At 40.9% G+C, this 20,476-nt stretch overlaps 1 long non-coding RNA gene across 1 annotated transcript; it reads left to right on the top strand.

Moving 5' to 3' along the window:
• Window positions 1–3,738: 3,738 nt before the first annotated feature.
• Window positions 3,739–15,134, top strand: LOC118921936 (uncharacterized). Its single transcript, XR_005028560.2, has 3 exons — window positions 3,739–3,865; window positions 7,326–7,419; window positions 13,774–15,134. It is a non-coding gene; the product is annotated as an uncharacterized LOC118921936 (long non-coding RNA).
• The last annotated feature ends 5,342 nt before the right edge of the window (window positions 15,135–20,476 follow it).

The raw sequence follows: 20,476 nt of genomic DNA, 5'->3' as shown, positions 1-20,476 counted from the left end.
GCCTGGCTGAGTATGTGTGTCCCTTTTCTTGGCTGCTCTTGATACCGGGGCTGTTTCATCTTCCCTTTTTTGCTGACTCCTTGTATGGATATACCATATTTTGCTTATCCATTCCCCTGCTGATTGACATTTGGGTTGTTTACACTTTGTAGCTATTATGAATAAAGCTGCTAAAAACATTTATGTATAAGACTGTGTGGACATTTGTTTTAATTTTTCTTGATAAATAGCTAGAAGTTGAATGTCTGGCTCATATGGTAAGAGTATGTTTATTAAGAAATGGCCAAATTGTTTTCCAAAGTAGCGGTACCATTTTTTCCTGCACCAGCAATGTATAAGAGTACTAGTTGCTCTACAGTTTTGACTACACTTGGGATTGTCAGTCTTTTTACATTTAGCCATTGAAGCATTCTAGTAGGTATGTGATAGCTATATCTCACTGTGGTTTTTGTTTACATTGCCCTAATGACTAATGATGTTGAACATTTTTTAAAATGTGCTTTTAGCTTTTGGAATTTCTTCTACTGTGAAGTGTTTGCATGCCTATAATATTTTAAGTTAAAAATTATGTTTTGAACATTATTGCCAAAATATCAATGACCACACAAAAATAACAACTGAGAAATTCCTTCTCCAAATGTTGATGTTCTTCCCTTTCATGCTGCTTTTAGAGACTCAACTTTACAGTGCTGCAAACACTAGGTTCCCATTTCATGTTCCAGTATATTTCACTGGTTACTCATCATGTTCCTTTCCATATGACCATGTTGAATTAGACTGCCTATTAATGGAATAACATTCTGTTTTATTAATTTCACAGATGGGTTGCATACTTATTCTCTTCAACTTGGAAATTTGCACAAAGTGGAAGCTTTACAACCTGTGTTTCAGTGAATCTGCTTAATGTTCAGAGATTCTATAACCAGATTTTATTATATATTTATCTTTAGGGAGTATGATTACAGATGGGATGGAAGGAATTGAGAAAGGCAGGAAATGATTAGAAAAACATTACCTCAGTTTGAAATTACAATTTTATGCTTGAGGGCCTCCTGTTAGCTCTTGGCACTGCATACACAAGAGGTTTGGGTGCAATTACTCATCGCTGTGCTCTAGAGGAAGATGAAAGAGCCCCGGGATCAAGAGCAGCCAAGAAAAGGGACACAAATACTCAGCCAGGCTACCTTTCAGTGAAAAGCCAGGCTGAGTCCCTGAAGAGTCTGGCGTAGGGGGCAGGAAAACTGAGGGACCATTAAAGAAATACTAGTAAGATGGAAGAAATCAGGGGCTCACCAAAAATTATTAAGGGAGAAGAGTAGGTGCCATACAAATAGTAGGAACTTGGCCACTGTGACTGAAGTGAGGTGAAATGGTTTCGCTAATGATGATGTATAGCCAGCCAAGTGTTGGCAAGATTATGCATTCCAAACAATCACAGATTAACATTACAGAGAGAAGAGGAGTGTTTATCATAATACTGTGAAAAGATACAGGGCTGAGAAAATTAATCACAAGAAAATGTAAGAGGGGTATCAGGGGAGGAAAAAAAGAACTTTGCAAACTTGTTTGGCTCGGCACTAGCCTTCCAAGGGTGTAGTGATGACTCTGGAATTAATAGTCTCGGGGTTATATGCCTTCTCCTTGGCCCATGGGTGAGTGGATGACTTATGACAATTGCCCTGGGCTATCCCTGGTGACTTAGCAGAGCTGGTGCACCTCCAGGGTTGTGGCCAGCCCAGCAGCTAGCTTCTTTCAGCACGTCACCCGCCTCCAACATATTCAGTTTGTGGGGCTGTTAACCACGTCTCCTCGCTTCCACCAAGAGGTTGACCCTACTTCTAGATCAATTAGATTCCTGGTCACACTTACTGAGTGCTTGCTATTTGCCAGACACTATTTTTTTTTTTAGTTTTAGAAATAAAATATTATGTTTGTTTCAGTTGTACAATGTATCCTTTGATATTTGTGTATATGATCACCACCATAAGTCTAGTTAATACCCACCACCATAAAGAGTTACAGAATTTTTTTTCTGGTGATGGAAACTTTTAAGATTTATTCTCTTAGCAGCTTTCAAATATGTAATATAGTATTATTAACTATAGTCACCACACTGTAATTACATTTAGCTTATTTTATCATGTAAAGTTTGTACCTTTTGACTACCTTCACTCATCTCTGCCACCCTCCCTCCATCTCTGGAAACCACCAATCTGTTTTCATTATCCATGAACCTGTTTTTTTGTTTGTTGAAGATTCCACATATAAGTGACATCATACAGTGTTTGCTTTTCTCTGACTTATTCACTTAGCATAATGCCCTCAAGGTCCATCCATGTTGCAAATGTCAAGATTTCTTTCTTTTTTATGGTGGAATATATTCTATGGTATGTACACATTTGCTTTACCCATTCACCCACTGATGGACACTTAGGTTGTTTCCATGTCTTGGCTACCATAAATAATGCTGCAGTGAACTGGGACTCGTGTATCTTCCCGAGTTAGTGTTTTGTTTTCTTCACCAAGGACTATTTGTAGGGTTTCTTATATATTAACTCATTTAATCTTCAGAACAGCTCCATGAGGGAGGTTCATTTTATAGCTAACCAAGTGAAAGAGAGTTAAGTGCCTTGCTCAGGATCACATAGTTAGGCAGAGACAAAGCCAGATTTGAACATGGGCTGTCTGGTTCTTGCTGGTTGCAGGGAAGACAGGGAGAGAGGTGATTTCATCTTTTCCAGCCTCTGAATTAGAGACAGGCAAGAAAAGAAGGGTTTGGGAGATGTCATCATCTGTGATGTCTGCCAAATCTACCAGCTCAGTTTTCTCTTTCTCCATTATTAACTGTTTCTTCCTGTCTGCCATGGCTTTGTGCATGACACAAACAGTTCTCCGGTATCACACTCTTTGCTTCACAAACCTACATCTTTTAGAAGACTTGCAATTTCATTTTGTAATTGATTGTAGTCTCCATCGTCATGGATGTCACCTGAAAATGGCAGATACATTTACAGTGTCTGACAGCTGGGGAGAGGTTGACCGCATCTTTGATTGATAATTGGTACAGATACTAGTGTGCTTTGTTTGAATAAGGGATGACTTAAATAAATGGGCATCCTAAAAGGGTATTTTTTATATTGTAAGATATTTGCTTTCCTGCCTGATCTGGGATCCCAGTTTCTTTTATCCTGAATACTAGAATTATGAGAACTCCTTGATAGAGCACAGTGTAACCTGAGTCTTGATTCCCTCTGCAGCCCTACATCTGTCTTGAGGATATTCAAAGGATGTGGGAAACATTAACAATGGCAGCCAGAAAAGTCTGGTGGTCTGAGGCCTATTGATAGAGGTCCAGTTGGTTTCCCAAAACCCCTGTGGAAAAACCAGTTTGCTACAATTTACATATTCATTTCAGTATTTCTGACCTGTAAGTACATACATCATTCTTGGAGTTATAATGCCTGCCTGGATGAGCTCAAAGGTTCATCCATGCCTGTACTCCAAGTTCCCCTTCTGCCATGACTGGACCTCATGTCCATCAGAACCCACCAGGGTCAGCAGTCCACCCGGCCCTCCTTCGCCCACTGCTATAGCACGGAACCTGGCAGCGGGCACAGTGCTGCCTCTGACTCACCTGGAGAAGGAGCCTCTACCTGTTGGTGTAGGTGTCTGCAGAGCTGCTAGAGCCACTCCCTCTAGGTGACAAAGGTCTCTCCTGTTTCAGAACTCTTAAAAAAATCCTGAGGTGGTGATAGCACTATCCCAGTCTCCTGGAACTCCCTGAAGATGCTAGGACATCCTCTGTCTGGGTTGATTTAGAAGAAATCTGGGTGGGACCAGACAGCATCTCACACTTTATTAGAAGGTAAGTAAAATTAAAATCATGAATATGTATATATATATATGTGCATTAAAGATTTTATTTTATTCATTAATTAATGAAAGTACCAAGCAGGCGTTATAACTCAAAGAACAGTTGTATTGATAGATCAGAAATATTGACATGAATATGTAAATGGCAGCAAACTAATTTTTCCACAGGGGCTAGAGAAATCAATGGGTTGGACAGAATTTGTACTTCCATTGGAATCATTATTGGGTCAGACAGAATTTGTACTTCCATCGGAATCATTATGTATTACTATCAATTACTTACAACTATAAAGGTTGTAAAATAGCTCAAAGACAATAAAAGATTAGAATCATCTAATCTGAGTGATGTCCTCTAGACAAAGCCTAGTTTTACAGGAAGGGCAATGTTTTTCTATAACCCCCATGCATCTCTTTCCCTTGATAGCCAGCAAATCCTGGGCACCATTTGCACTGAGATAACCTTAAAGCCAGGGTTCCTGTTTTTAACTTGTTTCCTTCAGGGCATTTGGTTCTTCTGTAAACAAAGCTCCTGGAGGCCTGCAGTGGCCCACCAGAATTTTAATAATGGGTGTGGAGGCCAGGTCTGCCCTGGGCCTCTCGTTATAATGATACCTGTTTCATTTGGATCGCTTATCAGGAGGGTGTGTGGCTGGAGGATTGGTGGCAGGAAGCTGCAGGAAAGACAGGATAGGACCAAGCAATGAAGCATCTCCTGTGCCAGGGAGAAGGATTTTGGTCTTGACTCCAAAGACAATGGAGAATAACGACAGTCTTTTGAATAGATCACTGAGGTGACCAGGGCTGGATTTTAATTAGATAACTGGAGGTTTTGTGAAGAGCATACACCACAGTAAGGGAACTGAGGAGATGGGACTAGAGAGGTAGAATGGGGAGGTGGCAAATCTTAGCTTGAGGAATTGTCTTGAGTGAATAGACATAATTTACAGAGCATTTTCTGCCCATCACAAAGGCGTATCTTTCACTCTTCTCTTCAAAACATCTCCAGATTTGTTCTGCTCTCCCTCTTGGCCTCCTTAGATCTTCCCTTTCTCCAACAGCCCTTAAGCTAGGACATTCAGCCACCAACTTCTGTTCAACACTGTGGCTCAGTCATGTCTGAGTGCTTAAAAGGGGTTTCTGGTCTGTGCAAAGACCCTATACAGTTTTTAGGAACTAGGATGTCAAAGTCAAGACAAAACAAAACAAAACCTGAACAAGTAAGAAAATTTTACTTGGGTTGCTGCAATAGGAAGGGCCTTCCACGTGTCAAGATCAGAGTGTCTCCGCAGGATGTTTTGCTTTAGACTTTCACGGGCCAAGTAGGGAATTATAGGCGGGGTGATCTTACAGCTGGGATTGCTTCTGCCTTCAGAGGAAGCCCCAGTCAAGCAGCTGAACAAGACACTTTATCTTTGTGTCTAGTTAGTTGGGGTTTTTTGGGGGTTGTAACTCTGGGGGAAAATCCCAGGGCAAAATACCTGTGAAACTGAAATCAGTCAAAGGGAGAAATAAGGTGGGGGAAACGCATTCGTTGCTTACAAGCAGTCGTCCGCTTGGGCTCTCATGTGTCTCTGGTGAGCCAGCTGCAGGAAAAGGGGCCCCACCCATCCCCTCAGGTCCAGATAAGCACTCTGTCACCTGTGTAATCACCTATTGATATGGAGATGGACTCCTTCTCTCCACTCCTTGGAAACACCTATTGATATGGAGATGCACTAAGGCCAGGTGAGAGATTCTGGAAATATCACAATTTTACCCATAGCAAGGAAGGGGTAAATTCAGCTAATTATTTTTGAGACTATTAAAGAAGAGACAACAGGCCCCAAATGGAGTCACCTGTGTTAACTTCTTGTCACCAAACCAAAACTTAGTAACTAACTTAATTGCAGTTTCAGTCAATCCCAGGAATATAATCTTAACCAGTCAGTCTGGTAGTTCCTGGTCAACATCAGTGAGGCAATCCGCATGACAGACCCCTGCCATCCACTGTAGGAAGGTTACTTTGCCTGAAACAATCCATTCCTCCCCAGTAACTTCGCTGACCTGTTAGGAATGGTAGGTAGAAAGATTGACTTGAGCAGCTGTGGAAGGGGAAGGTAAGGTTCAAGGAAATAACTGCCCAGATAAGGTTCAAAGAAAAAACCACCCAAACTCTGCCCAGGTAGAGGGGAGGGTGTCCCATGTGGAGACAACAAAGGCTTTGTAGGGAGATAACATCCTGCCAATTGGGACCAGGCCAAACCGGTTCCAACCAGATCCCAACGTGGGCACAATGGAACAGAACTAAGAACCACCCAAACCACACCTCATCATGGGAAAGGACATGGTACTTTGATGGTTGTACAGGTGGACCTGTCAATCAAATAACCCCACCTTGTCAGTCAAAGAGGCGCCTCCCAGCCAGGAGGTAGTATAAAGGCCTCCCACCTAACAGACTGGGGCCTTTGTCTGCCTAGACTCTGGCCTGCTCCTCCCTTGGAGTGTATTCTGCTTCGCTACTGTGTCTCTGTCTTTGAGTTCTTTGTTTTGGTGGGGACAAGACCTGAGGAGAACTAATTCGACCCACAACAGACCCACCTTCCTCTGCCTATAAAAATCCCCTATTGGTACAGCTGACCGGAGCTCCTTTCTATTTGCTAGATGGGATGCTCCCTGATTCATAAATCGTTGAATAAAGCCAATTTGATCTTCAAATTTACTCAGTTTAATTTTAATTTTTAACAAGACAAAGAATAGGAATTTGGAGGGTCTTTGGCTTTTTCATAGGTAAACAAAAGTATGTCTTCAAGTCTTATCTAAACCATAAGGGGAAGGATGGTTCTTCACAGAAGCTCTTTCTAGTAACACAAAAGGGTAAAGAATTTCAGAAAACAAAAGGCTGGCAGGATTAATTCCTGCTTTCTAGAACAGAGCTTGGGTAAAACTCAATATTGTCAGTGATTCTGGATTTATAGGTAAATCCAAGCTCCAACCCCAGTGCAAAGAAGCACCCTGTCCAGGAAGAAGTTGGAATGCAGATAGTCTGACTCCTAGTATTGCAACTCACTCCTTCACAAGGGTTAAGAAATGAAAAGCCTGTGTGTACCCAGCAGGTCTTATTACCTATGGGTAGTGGTCAGCAGAAAGGTAATGTTGACAGCCTGTGCCCCATGAAAAGGGGGTGCACTATGTGGGATTGTGGGCCCAATGTTAGAGGACCTCGTTTTCTTAATTTCAACAAGGGGTTCTGATTAGCTGCTTGTTTACATTTCTGCAAATAAATTTATTTATACCAAGTCTCTAAAACTCTGATGGAAAAATTGGATTTTTAAGTAAAATCTCCCAATTAAAAAATTGAAGGTAAAATAAATTTCAGGAAATCACATCAGGAAAATGATGGGCCACCAGTCTGTACCTCCCCTATGAATGTCATCCAGTTACAAACTCAGTTGATTTTATTTAACTCCTTGCAGCCACCCACAGGAGGGCACGGCAGCAGAGATCACATTTTAATGGGGAGAAAGTGTGGCTGAGGGGTTGACTGGATGGCCTAGGGTCACCCCGCTGGTAAGTAGCCTAGCCCAAGCTGGAAGCCAGCTCTTCGAGACTGCCTGCTCTTGCTGGGTACCACACAGTGCCCCTTATAATCTGGTCCCATGTCTCTCCTTCTATTGATAGAAAAATGGGGAGCGGGTAGGTGTTGTATGGGGCAGTCACTGTTTTCTTTTTCAGTTCTAAACCTCTGAGCAGTTTCTTAAGTCTATTTGTGGTTCTAAAGAGGAATTAGCAGGTTTGTAGGTTTCATCCCAGCTCACACATTTTAGAAACTGAGTCATTACACTCACTCTCCAGCTGGTTATCTGTTTGTGAGAAGCTGCTGTCTCCCAAGGTGCTGAGTCTGAAATGATGATCAGGGTCTTAAGAGAGATGAAGGTGAAGAACAGATCAAAAGAGGAATAATTGTTCCATTGGTCAATTGGCCAAGGAGAAGATAAAAATCTGTTATAAATAACAGCAGTTCTTAACTCATTGAGTTAACTTTTCTTTTATAATCAAGAAAAACCTCAAATCGAAGACAGTTAGAAATAAGATCAATTTTCATTTCTAGAAAGGTCCCTTCAACCATCACACAGGTAACAGCTTCCCAGCTAGGTCTCTTATTTATCTGGCCCTTGAAAATACCAGCTATTTGTGATCCTCAGAAAGCCTCAAAAAAGATGGCCTTTAAAAAAGTACATGTAAGCTTCTTATATTGTCTGATTCTTTGTAGAAACTTCTATTATTAACTGCTCTGACAAGATAATGATACTAACCCAAGTGGTTTCTATTTTCCTTTTGCCTTGTTTTACAAGGAGAATTTAATTCTTCTGTAGTGTGTAAAAAAAACTAGAAGTTTGAGAATCTTGAAAGACAGCCAAGAACTGTCACCCGCTGAAAAACAAAAGCTGTGGGAATAGAAAGAATGACATTAACTCACTTCTGAGGAAATGACACATTTAAGTGATGATGGGTAAGTGGGAAGCATTAGACCAGAACAACATTTCTCAGAGTGAATTGTAAATAGAAACCTGCTAGAAAGAAAGAGTTGCAAGACCAAATAATCACTGCAAAAACTGGATTAAATTGTGTTGAAACACATCTCTCTTGAAGGACTTCTCAGAATTTTAAATATATTAATGTACATGGTGAACTTCTAAAAGAAACTATAGTATGAAGCAGTTTGCAAATGTGTTTTATCAAGAATCATTTTTTTGTAGAAAAGCCTACTTTGACAAACTCCATACTAGAGTGTTTTCTTAATTTCAGAAAGGGATTCTGATGATCTATTTGTAGGAATTTCTAAAAATAAATTTATTTCTATAAACAAAATTTTTTCATACAAATAAATTTATACAACTTTCTTATGCAAATGAATTGTAACATGACTCAATATGTGCTGTAGTTACATTTTGAGAGGAGAGCTGGAGAAGAGAATGGGACAGGAGGAAGTATTTGTCCTGGGCCCTCTAGGCCTTTCTCCCCAAGGGGGTATCATTTTGTGAGGGTTGCCATAAAAAAGTACCACAGATTCGGTGGCTTCAACAACAGAAATTAATTTTCTTGTAGTTCTAGAAGCTAGAAGTCCAAGATTAAGGTGTCAGGAGGGCTGGTTTCTTCCTCCTTGGCTTGCAGATGGCCTCCTTCTCTCTGTGGCTTCACAAGGTCTCCCTCTGTGCTTGTCTGTGTCCTAATCTTCTCTTCCCTTAAGGGCACCAGTCAAATTGGAACAGAGCCCACCCAAATGACTTCATTTCACCTTAACTACCTCTTTAAGGGCTTCTTCTCCAAATATAAGCACGTTCTGAGGTACTGAGGGTTAAGACTTTAACACAGGCATTTTGAAGAGACACAGTTTAGCTCATAGCAGTGGACAAGCAACTAATTCCCGAGAGCTGGCTACACATTCCATCAAGACCATCACATCCTTTGCACTCCATCCCAGTCCTTCCCGAGAAGGCTTCTGAGCCTGAGATGGTTTCTCAAGCAGATGTTGCAAGTGGGAGGAACTAGCTGCACAGCCAGACATAGTCCCTTTGACCATTATATTTCCCAACCAACTTAATGTAATAGGCTGCTGGTTTGTGAGCCAATCTCTTGAAAATTTGGTTAAGATGACTCAGCTTCTCTGGCCCTCATCACACATAACTGGATGGATAAAATGTGGTTTTTTAAACTAACAAAGCTGGGGAGCAGACCTTGGCCCCATGGTGCCTTTACCTGGGTAGCCAAGGGAAAGGAATGGTCTCTGATCGAGGGCCCACTAGGCAGCAGAGACTGTGTACAGTAATGGACCACATGTCCTGAACCCTGTTGGGCATTTTACATTACCATCATCTCATCTTTTCCTTACATCTTTTTGAGATAAAGGTGCTATTATTACCTCTAGATTTTAGATGAGGAAATTGAATTCTGAAGAAGGTACTTCCCACAGTCATATAAAAAGGAAATAATTGAAGACTCCTATCTCTTAGCTGTAATCCCACATACAGTTTATGTGATCTCACTTGATTTTGTAAGGGAGCAAAAACTGTTCCTCTACCCTCTTAGACTCGTAACTAGGGCCTGTGATTCAAGCTGACAAAGGGAAAGATTAAAAGGAGAAAAAGGAGGCAGATTTTATTAATGTTTTTATGAGCATGGGGGCTTCACAGAAAAAGAATTGAAAACCCAAATAAATGTTTAGATTTGGGGGCTTATATGTGATTTTAACAGGGGGTGATAAAGTGTGGAGAAGTGATTAAATAAAGGAAAAGGGTATTAGGAGCTCTAGGGGTGGTAGATTGTGTGACATTGGCTGGGTATGTATGGTAGCTTCATTTTACCTACATATTCCTGTGTAAGACTTGTTATGCTGACTACAGCTCCAGGTGCCTTCTCCAGCGATGAAGCTAGTTTTCTTCCTGGCATGGGAGAGGGGAACACATGCCCTGCTTTCAGACAGAAAGGGAGAAGGCAGAGAGTTCGTCCTGTGTCTGCTATTTCTCAATTGCCTTCAGTTTAAAATGATCAAAAGAATCCTTAGGCCAGTGTGACATAGTTTGGGCTGGCATATTTGGTCACCCTTCAGTTTCTACAACACTTAGAGATGAGGAAAATGAAGGCAAGACTTGTTCAGGGTTACAAGGTTAATTTGCAGAAACTAGATTATAAGCTGATCTCTCTGACTTCAAAACCACAAGTATGTGCACCATTTAATAGAATTTTTAAAAATACACTTTTTATTTTAGAACAGTTTTAGATTTACAGAAGAACCACACAAACAGTATTGGGAGTTATTCTATACTTTGCACCCAGTCTCTCCTAATCCAACTGTCTTACATTAGTATGGTACATTTTTACAAATAATGAATCAATATTGGCACCGTATTATTAGCTAAAGTCCATGCTTTATGCAGAATTCGTTAGTTTTTATCTAATGTCTTTGTTTCTGTTTAGTGATGGCATCCAGGATGCCACATCAGAGTTAATCGTCATATCTCCTTGCTCTTCTTGGCCTTGACAGCTTTGAGGAGGACTAGTCAAGTATTTGAGAGTATTGAGAGGCAGAATGCCTCTCAGTTGGGATTTGTCTGGTGTTTTTCATATGCCTACACTGGGGATGTATGTTTTGGGAACAGACCACAGAGGTAAATTGCTATTTTTATCACATTCTATTAAAAGTACATGCTATGGACACGACTTACCACTGTCGATGTTTGTCAGGTTTCTCCAAAGCAAATAAATAGAATTTTTTAATCTGCCTTTTTCTCTTGCATATTATTTCATTATCATATTCCTATACAGCAGTGGTCTCCAGCCCTGTGCTTTTACAATAACTCCATCGTGTCCATGTGCCAGGTCTCACTGCGTGTCATTCCACTGTGTAGGTGAAGGATTTGTTCTTGCTTTTGTCCATTGTGGGTGAGGTTTCGAGCTTGTGTGTGCACTCACGTGTGCATGGAAAAGGGAGCAGGTGGCTTGTGGGCAGTTTGTTAATTCCATCGAAGGATTCTGCCAACCAAAATTATTGCCTCTAAGAGGGCTCCAGAGCAGAGTTGGCGCAGCAGTGAGCGGAGGTTCTTAGCAAGTGACCAGACTGGAGCACGGAGGGAAAACAGGAAGTTTACAAAAAAACTTCCCATGAGCCTCAGTTTTCTCAATGATAAAATAATAAAATGGAGAAGTCAGATTCTGTGAATTCCAAGATCCATCTCACTCTGAATCTAGGGATCTGGGGTCCGTGGGTAGGAAAGTAAGGCGGTTTCCTTTCTGTTTTACTTTATCTCTTTAGTAGTTCATTACAAGCTAAAGTTAAAAAGAATTCTGATTCCTAGTCCCCAGAGGCATCTCTTTGGCTGTAGTCTCTGGTTTAACGAAGATATAAACATTTCTTGTGGGAACGTACCCCAGCTCGTTGCTTCACCCACACTTGCTTCACGAAGAAGCTCCGCCCCGTTTCTCTTGGTTTTCTACATGTTTCTGGCTCCTTTGCATCCAGCTGAGGTGAGGTAAACTTAAAAGGGGTATTGTTCATCCTCTGGGAGCATTTTTGTAAATCCAGGTGGGAAGCTACCCAGTACATAATCCCCTTTTTGGCCAAAGCTGTTCCCATTTATTTAAGGGTAAAAGTCAGAGTCTAAAAGTTTTCATTATTGCTTTGTGAACCTGAGGAAAATCCCAGTTCTTTTTTTGTGTGTCCTTGGTCATTTGCCACAAAATAAGTCTTCGTGAAATTTCTGCCCACTGATAACTTTTGTTTTTTAAAGTCTTTAATTAAATCCTGTATGTTAACTCAGCCACACTAAGTGTTTACTGTAGCCTGCAGCAATATGTCCTTTTTTGACAAAGTACTCTAACAATCTTTTGTGGAACAATTTACTTCTGAAAATGAGCAACCTGCCCGCAACCTGCCCATTTGTAACAGGCTAATCATTGAATATACTAATCATTGCCCCTGTGTGGAAAAGGACAAATCTGGGAATATTATCTTCATCTCCCAATTTGGCTAGCACTCAGTTCTCCTCCTTGGAAATGGAGAGTTAAAGTTATTCTTCAATCCATTTTTCCTTGTTTTTCTGTAGCCCCACTTACGAAAAAAACTTTCACTTTGTGTGTCGTCAATTCCTCTGGGTTCACTTACATCAGCTTTGGCTGGGTTGATGTTTAAAACGTTTTCAGCGGGGTAAATAATTTATTTGAAAGCTAGTGAAGAAAAGCACTTAGAAAAATTAAACCAAGTGAGTGGATTTGAAGGAAAAGATGTTATTGTGAATCAAGACATATGGTTTAAAGAGGGAGAGATCTCCATTTCAAAAGCAAAAGTAAATATCATTGAAGTGTCACCTTCATGTATATTGTTTCCTGAATCTTGTTTGAGTATCAGTATGGATGTAAATGTGTCTGAATAAGTAAATATGTCTTTACAATATGGGCTTAAAGAAATTCTAAGCTTTGATACTTTTTTGTGATTTATGTATTTATCATATTATGATTGTGAACAGATTCACTAGCTCTTTAGATAATTAAATGCCATTCATGCCCAATTTGCACAAGTTCTCCGGGATTTTGAAAAACTCTCCTGGGCTTTTCCTACTTTATTTTGATTCTAGACTTGCTTTATGTTAATCTACATTGATAATGTCTAGAACTGATTCTGTTACATTTAACCAAGTTTTCCACTTCCTAGCAACTTTCATTCAGGTGGTCACAGAGTTTTTCAAAAAACATTCTTGTGGTTTGCCAGCAAAAACCCTGAGGATTTGAATGAATGATTTTGTCCTAGCGCTTTCAGACGAGGAGCTAGAAAAAAAGACCAGGAGGCGTGTTGGGACTTCCTGTGAGCAGAGGACCTCCCCTGGGCATCCGCCAGGCCCTCAGCAGGCACCGCCGGAACCGGGAAACTGGATCTTTAGTCTTACCCTTGTGCTTGGGAACTTAAGATTTTGTCCGCTCTGCTTCTCATTTTAGTGTCATGGGTTTGCATGTATTATTTAGTTGAAAATAGTCCCGAACACCAAAACAGGTGAAAGGCAACAGAGCTTACTGTATTCTACAATCTAGGACTCTGTGAAAGGGTAAAAGATGACGCCAAAATTTGTCCAGTGCAAGGTTTTGGCTAGAATAAGAAAACTTGTGGTTGGGATAGTTGGTGTGTGCTTGTCCTTCCTGCCTGTGTCTCCCGCGCCACATGGAGCGCCATTCTGCATGCCCTCTCCTTCCCTGACCAGCTATGGCCGAATCTGTCCTGCATCCCCAGACTCTGAGGTGCGGATGACTGATGCAGAACTGTCCCCCTTTCTGAGACAGCAGGTCCCAAATGAACAGAATTCCCTGGGGAGAGTTTAAAAAATGCATATTTCTGATGTCTCCTTGGATTTTCTGAATTGTATCTTCTTGGGTTAGGGGCTGGAAATCTATAATTTGAAAAGCTTCTTAGTGATTCTGATGCGCAGTCTTGGCTGAGGACCAAAGGCCCTCATTGGGATCTTGCATTTGGATGTCAAAGGAATAGAGCAGAGAAGACATAAGTAGCTGCTCTGGGAGGGGCAGAGAAGAGGGACATTTGTAGGACATACAGCAAGGACAAATGCTGATGTATGTATTATTGTAAATTAAACTGTTTTTATAATAATATATTACAATTATAATTATAAATACATCCACATGCTAAAAAAAGTCGAAACATCCATTTGGATATAAAATGAAGAGTAACCCCTACCCTGTCTTTAGGAGTTGTCTGTTCTTACAGGACAGAAGTTCTCATTCCTGACTACAATCTATGGTGGTCTGAAAAAATACAAACATCTGGCCCCTTCCTCAGAGCTACTGAATCACAATGCCTAAGAATCTGAGCAGCTGTATTTTAAAAACTTTATAGGTGATTCTGACATGCAGCTAGATTTGTTATCTAATGGTTCATATGTTCCTTTACTTTTTTACCTATTTATAACGTTATCAGGTTACTTGGGTTTTGCTGAGAGTCTATTTTTATCCTGTGATCCCTCAGAATTCTGGGCTGTCATCTTGGCCTTTAGGGGGAATCCACACAAATCTGGGCAAGAACCTCCTCGCTCCACAACTGCTTTTGTACAGCACTGGATCTTGTTGGCTCTACAGGAAGCATCATGCAGGAAACATTTGTGAAAATGTGGTTGTGAAATCATGGTAATAGTAGCAACATTAGTATAAATCAGACGGAAAGAAAAAAAATAGCCCATAAACCCTCCATCCATCCCAATAAATCAAACTACTTTCATTTTTGCCTGTGACTTTTTCTATCTGCATAAGCATGGATACATAAACAGTGGAAAAGTTGATGCGACTCGGCAGTGTATGTTTGCATCTCTCTGAGATCAGACCAAAATAATGAAAGGGTTGGTATTCCCAGATGGTTAAGCAATTACCCCAAATTATTTGGCTTTGAACTTCCTAAAGAAATACAAATACTTTTCAAACATTCTCTACCATAAGCTAAATGTGAAGGTGTTTTGTTCTCAGTCCAGCTACTTAAAATCCCCAAAGAATGTATTTAAAAATTTTTTCAAAATATGTTGTCCAAACATTTCAATTCTATCTTTTTTCTTTCTTTTATCAGAAGCTGTGGAGCTTCTAAACAATGATAACTTATGGGCGGAGTTCTCTTAGAGTGTGTAAGCTCTGAGTTTGGATTTTTTTTTTTAGGCATTTATTTTCAAATCTAAATCTTTCTTCAATTTATCCTCCTATGGGGCCTAACAGATGAAAATGACAATAAATATTTTAAAAGCCTGAATTTAACTGTTTTTCTTTATTGTTTGAAAGATTTAGTCTCCCTCATAATTGGAGTTTGTGCAGCATATTTATGTTTATTGTCCTGAGACATATGGCTAAGCAACTTTATCAACCCACTAGGTTTTTGAGTAATGTGAGCCTCTGTGATTCCCTCAGGTTCTTTTTGGCGCCATCAATATTTCAGTGTTTACCATTTGCTTCATGGTTTGGCACTCATTCTGTACTCCTCCCAACCCAATAAAACTCTGCAGTTTGAGCAGCAGCTTCAGGGAATGAGGTTTGGGGAGACTGGTTGGGGTCTTCTGAGGCAGGGGCACAGGAATGTGCCTAGGCCCATGAAAGAGCATTTTGGGAGCTGGAGTTGTTACACAACAGATCAAGCGTTTTATGAAAAGAATCTTCTCTGATTCACGTGGAACTTCAATGTTTCTGACATAAAACTGTGACCCTTAGAAAATCAAACTGCACACAAATACAGCTGACCCTCAAACAGAAGAAGTTTGAACTGTGCAGATCCCCTTATACATGGATTTTTTTTCAATAAGTATATTTGAAAATTTTTTGGAGATTTGCAACTATTTGAAAAAAAATTTTCTTTTTTCTGGCATACTTTATTATAAGAAGACAGTATCTAATACATATAACAAACAAGATGTGTGTTAACAGTAAGGCTTCTGGTCAACAGTAGGCTATTAGTAGTTAAGTTTTGGGAGAGTCAAAATTTTACATGGATTTTTGACTAGTTGGGGGTCAGCGACCTTAACCTCCATGCTGTTTAAGAGTTTGTTTAAATGTATGTTCAAGAGTTTGCAGGAATGGTCCTGATACAGACTCTGAAAATAAATGGCTTTAATTGGATACTGGTTTTATAAAGGTACAGAGTACCTTTCTTTGGTTATTTCTTTGGTTATAAAGGTACATTTCTTTGGCTACTTGTTCAATAAGAAGTGGGATTTTTATTCTGAAGTTGCCTTGGGCATCCAATAAAAATGTCTTTAATTATCAGTGACTTCGGTGGCTTTTGTCACTGTGTGCCTCACAATAAGCCTTTGTAGGCTACCTTTCAAGCTTGTAATAAAAATATTCTGCAATCATCCGTTGAATACTGCTCCTCATAAGAAGCACATTCGCCTTGTCCCACGAGGCCTAAACCGGTACACATCTCCCGTAAGGCTATTTCCTGTCCTGTGAGTCAGTGTCACTGAATCCACTGTGCATGCTGCTAACTGTCCAGGGGGGGCAGTTTGGATACATGCTTTATACTCAAGAATGTTGGGCCCCTTTTCTAGGGTGAAAAGAGCGGTAGTCACACACAGACATAGCTCAGTCTGGGTTTGCCATCACGCACCCCCTTGCCTTCTTCATCTGGGCGGGGCCCTTCCCCAGGGGAACTGGATCCACCACACGATGCCCATGGCTTTATGCCCATCAGAGACTCATCATTTCCCTCTATTCTGTTTAAAGGCCTTAGATTCACAAAAACAAGGGTGATATGTATTTGTACACAGTGCACTGTGGCTTACTAGGCATGCCACTGCGAGATTTTGGCCATTATAAATGGAGACCTTTATAATCTTTTGATCATAAAGATTTGTTTTTATACAGTAATCAGACAGTTAGAAACTGTATACTACATGGTCCAATGGCCTAGTAGAAAGTATTTCCAGGAAATCCTAACTTAATGATATCCTTTGTAGTAGATGTAACCTGAAAAATCAAAGTCAGAAGATACTGAAATATTCCTACTAGAGTTCTGCTCAGTCATTAACAATTGGCTCAGTTTATCATTTTACTGGATGACTAAAATTTCTCCCAGAGTAACGCCACTCAGGTTTGCAGATCTGTACTTGACTTTGTCAGATTCCACAAGCAGAGGTGGTTTTAGCAAACATATAATTTCACCCTTTCAGGTGTCTGATAGAATTGTGCTAATAGATAATATCCTTTCGTTGCTCTGAGCCTCTTTAGAGGCATCAATGCAATATTGGATTTTCCCTGTTGCATAATCCATTTAGTCATTCCTTTACCCCCAGATACTGTTTCCCCTTCTCTCCATTTGTCATTGATTTTTACCCAAACTTTTCCACCTTTTGAAGGTGGGCAGCCATTGAGCTGGTCCAGACTGCTGGCAGCAATACCCATCTAGCAAGTGCTTCCCCCTTAGTCCACTCATGCTCCTACCATTAGTACACAATCAGAGCAGCATGCACAGTGGATTCAGTAACACTGACTCACAAGACAGGAAATAGCCTTCGGGAGATGTGTACCGGTTTAGGCCTTGTGGGACAAGGTGAATGTGCCTGTAACGAGGAGCAGTATTCGGTGGGTGACTATAGAATATTATTATTACTAGCTTGAAAGGTAGCCTATAAAGGCCTATTGTGAGGCACACAGTGACAAAAGCCATCAAAGTCACTGATAATTAAAGGCATTTTTATTGGCTGCCCAAGGCAACTTCAGAATAAAAATCCCACTTCTTATTGGGCAGGTACAGAACAAATGGGCTGCCTTGACCACTGGGCAATGCAGCAGTATTCTGTCAGCCTGACTTTGCCAGACGGAGTAGAAGCACAGTGCCACCCATTAGACCCTTAGGAATTCTGGAATAAAGATTTAGAAGTATAGTTACAATTTCTTGCCTAGGGATCATTCCTACTTCATTCTGGGTGCTTCCAGCACCCACAGTTGCAGTCTTGGTTCCAGAACCACTGCAACAATTAGTAAAAAAGAAATTTGAGGTGATATGGAGACTATTGTAGAGTAATATGAGCAATCTGCCCATAACCTCTCTCCAAAGCTTCCAGAAAAGGGAAGGAATCTAATGAACAGGGAGCCCTCCTTGACCCCCTTACGTTGAGTGGGAACACATACTCATGAAGGTATGAAAACCAGCCCTTCATGCCTTTATCTCTCTCTTCATACCTTTATCTCTCCCAATTTTAGAGTAAATGTTTCAGTTGCCCCTGACAATTCTCTATCAAACCACTACTCGAAGGATGATAAGCAACATGATATTGTGGAGGTTCTACAGGTCGATCACTAAGTACCAGTCTCTTTGGCTTGTATTCTTTTGCATCTAATGCTGTAGATGATACTACTTTATTCTAGTCTCGATAATCTATTGTTAGTTTCCCTGAGCCATCTCTCTATTCCGTGGGTCACACAGGCTACCGTACAGAGCATTTGTTGGCTCCAGCAGTGCAACTCTGGAGCAGGTCCTTAATTAAAGTGGAGATCTCTTTTTGTTCACTACATATCTAATACTGTGTCAAATTTACAACCTGTTTAGGCTTAAGCAATTCAGTTCTCATTTAGGATGTCCAATTAATAATAACCAAAGGGCAAACTAGCATGTCTTCACTTTTACAATAGAAGATTGGGGAAGTATTCCTCAATCAGATATTATATCCATCCCAGTAATGCATTCAGGTAAAGGAGACACAACTATTTCACATGAAGTCTGTTCAAACATTCCAATTTTTGCCCAAACTCATACCTTAATCCCATCACTGTTGCATTCTGATATACCCCAAAGCTACCTGTGGTCTCCTGTAGAACCTCTACAATAGGTTTTGAAATCATATTACTTTGGGATCTTGCAACAAGGAGTCCCAGAAAAGGTTTTGTTCACCGCCTGGCCATTTTACTCTCATACATGCACATGGCATATTAAGTGGATGAACATCCAGATCATCATAAAGCCAATCCAGCATGGATTGCATATGCAGCATATGAGCTGTGTATCATCTGGAGAGTTCCATTCAACATTTAAGGGGGGGAACCATTGATTTACATGCTCAGGGTAAATAAACTGCACAGTAGCTTTTTCCAGTCCACCAGGCTAGCTGTTCCTTTGGGAATAACCTGCTATGTGTTTGATCATGTGCAGCTATCTCTGACTGATGAAGAGTAAGCTGTGGGTCCGGCACCAACCAAGCACGCTGTTGTACTCTGCAGCGTCCAAAATCACCACAACTTCTCCTGAGTTGGGTGCTCTCACAAGCCATTTAACTACAAGTTCTTCAGGAAACTGATGATATCAATATACAAAATGAGATAGCTTCTTCAGAGTATGTTTTTGATTTAGTAGTTTCTTGGTTTTTGCACACTCTCAACACCCCCTTGCCTCCATCGCCTGGACTACTTTCATGGTGACCAGAGGTTGTAGAGGTGCTTTGTTGTTCCAGAATAATTTGTCCTTTTGGTAGTGGCCCTGAGACCAGCAACCAGAGCTCTCTGACTGGCTAAATACAAGCATGGCACAGTGCCAGATTTTAAATCTTAAAAACTTGAAGCTTGTCCCATCCCATTGGGCATTTGTTACATTATTCCATGGGGATCCCTCTTTCCAATCACCTGCCTCATCTCCCTTTATGAGTGAGCAGTCTACTCAATCTTTCTCAGGTTCAGATGTATGTTGGAAACAGGAACATCCTCTGGGCTCTTTTTGGGCCTCTTGTCTGTTCCTTCACCAGGACCTCTGCTGGGCAGGAGGCGGCAGTTCAAACAGATCACTGTTTCTTAAATCTGGCTGTACTTCAGAAGTATGAGGGAAGCTTTAAAAAATTCCAGTGCCCACATTCCACAGTCTCATGTAAGTGGTTGATTTCTTTCTTAGTCTATTGGGCTGCTATAACAGAATATCATAGACTAGGTGGCTTATAAAGAACAGAAATTTATTTCTCATTTAGTTTTGGAACCTGGGAAATTCAAGATCAAGGCATCAGTAGAATTCATGTCTGTTGAGAGCCCACTTTCTGGTTTACAGACAGCTGTCTTCTTGCAGAGCCCTCACAAGTAGAAAGGGTGAGGGAGCTTTCTGGGGCCTCTTTTATAAGGGCACTAATCCCAGTTATGAGAGCTCCGCCCTCAGGACCCAATCATTTTCCAAAGACCCCACTTCCAAAGACCTTAACATTGGAGATTAGGTTTCAGCATATGAATCTGGGGACACACATTCAGTCTAGCAGTTGTTAGTGAGTTGAATGGTTGTTCCCAGAAAGATATGTTCACTTCCTAGAACCCGTGAATGTAACCTTATTTGGACAAAGGGCCTTTACAGATGTAATTAAGGATATTGAGATGAGATCAACTTGGGCCATAAATCCAACACATGCCTTCATAAGGGACGCCCAGAGGAGAGACGCGTGGAGCAGAGATGAGGCCGTGTGAAGATGAAGGCAGAGTTTGCAACCACACAGCCAAAGCCGGGGACCATCTTGAGCCACCAGAAGTTGCAAGAGCCAAGGAAGAATTCTCGCCAGAGCCTTGGCTGTGCTGACACCTTGATTTCAAATTTCCAGCCTCCAGAACTATGGGAGAATAAGTTGCTGTT

The sequence above is a fragment of the Manis pentadactyla genome, chromosome 1, assembly GCF_030020395.1.
Source record: "Manis pentadactyla isolate mManPen7 chromosome 1, mManPen7.hap1, whole genome shotgun sequence".
Classification (NCBI taxonomy): Eukaryota; Metazoa; Chordata; class Mammalia; order Pholidota; family Manidae; genus Manis; species Manis pentadactyla.
The sequence above is the reverse complement of the archived record's forward strand: the minus strand, read 5'-3'. Positions and strand labels throughout refer to the sequence as shown.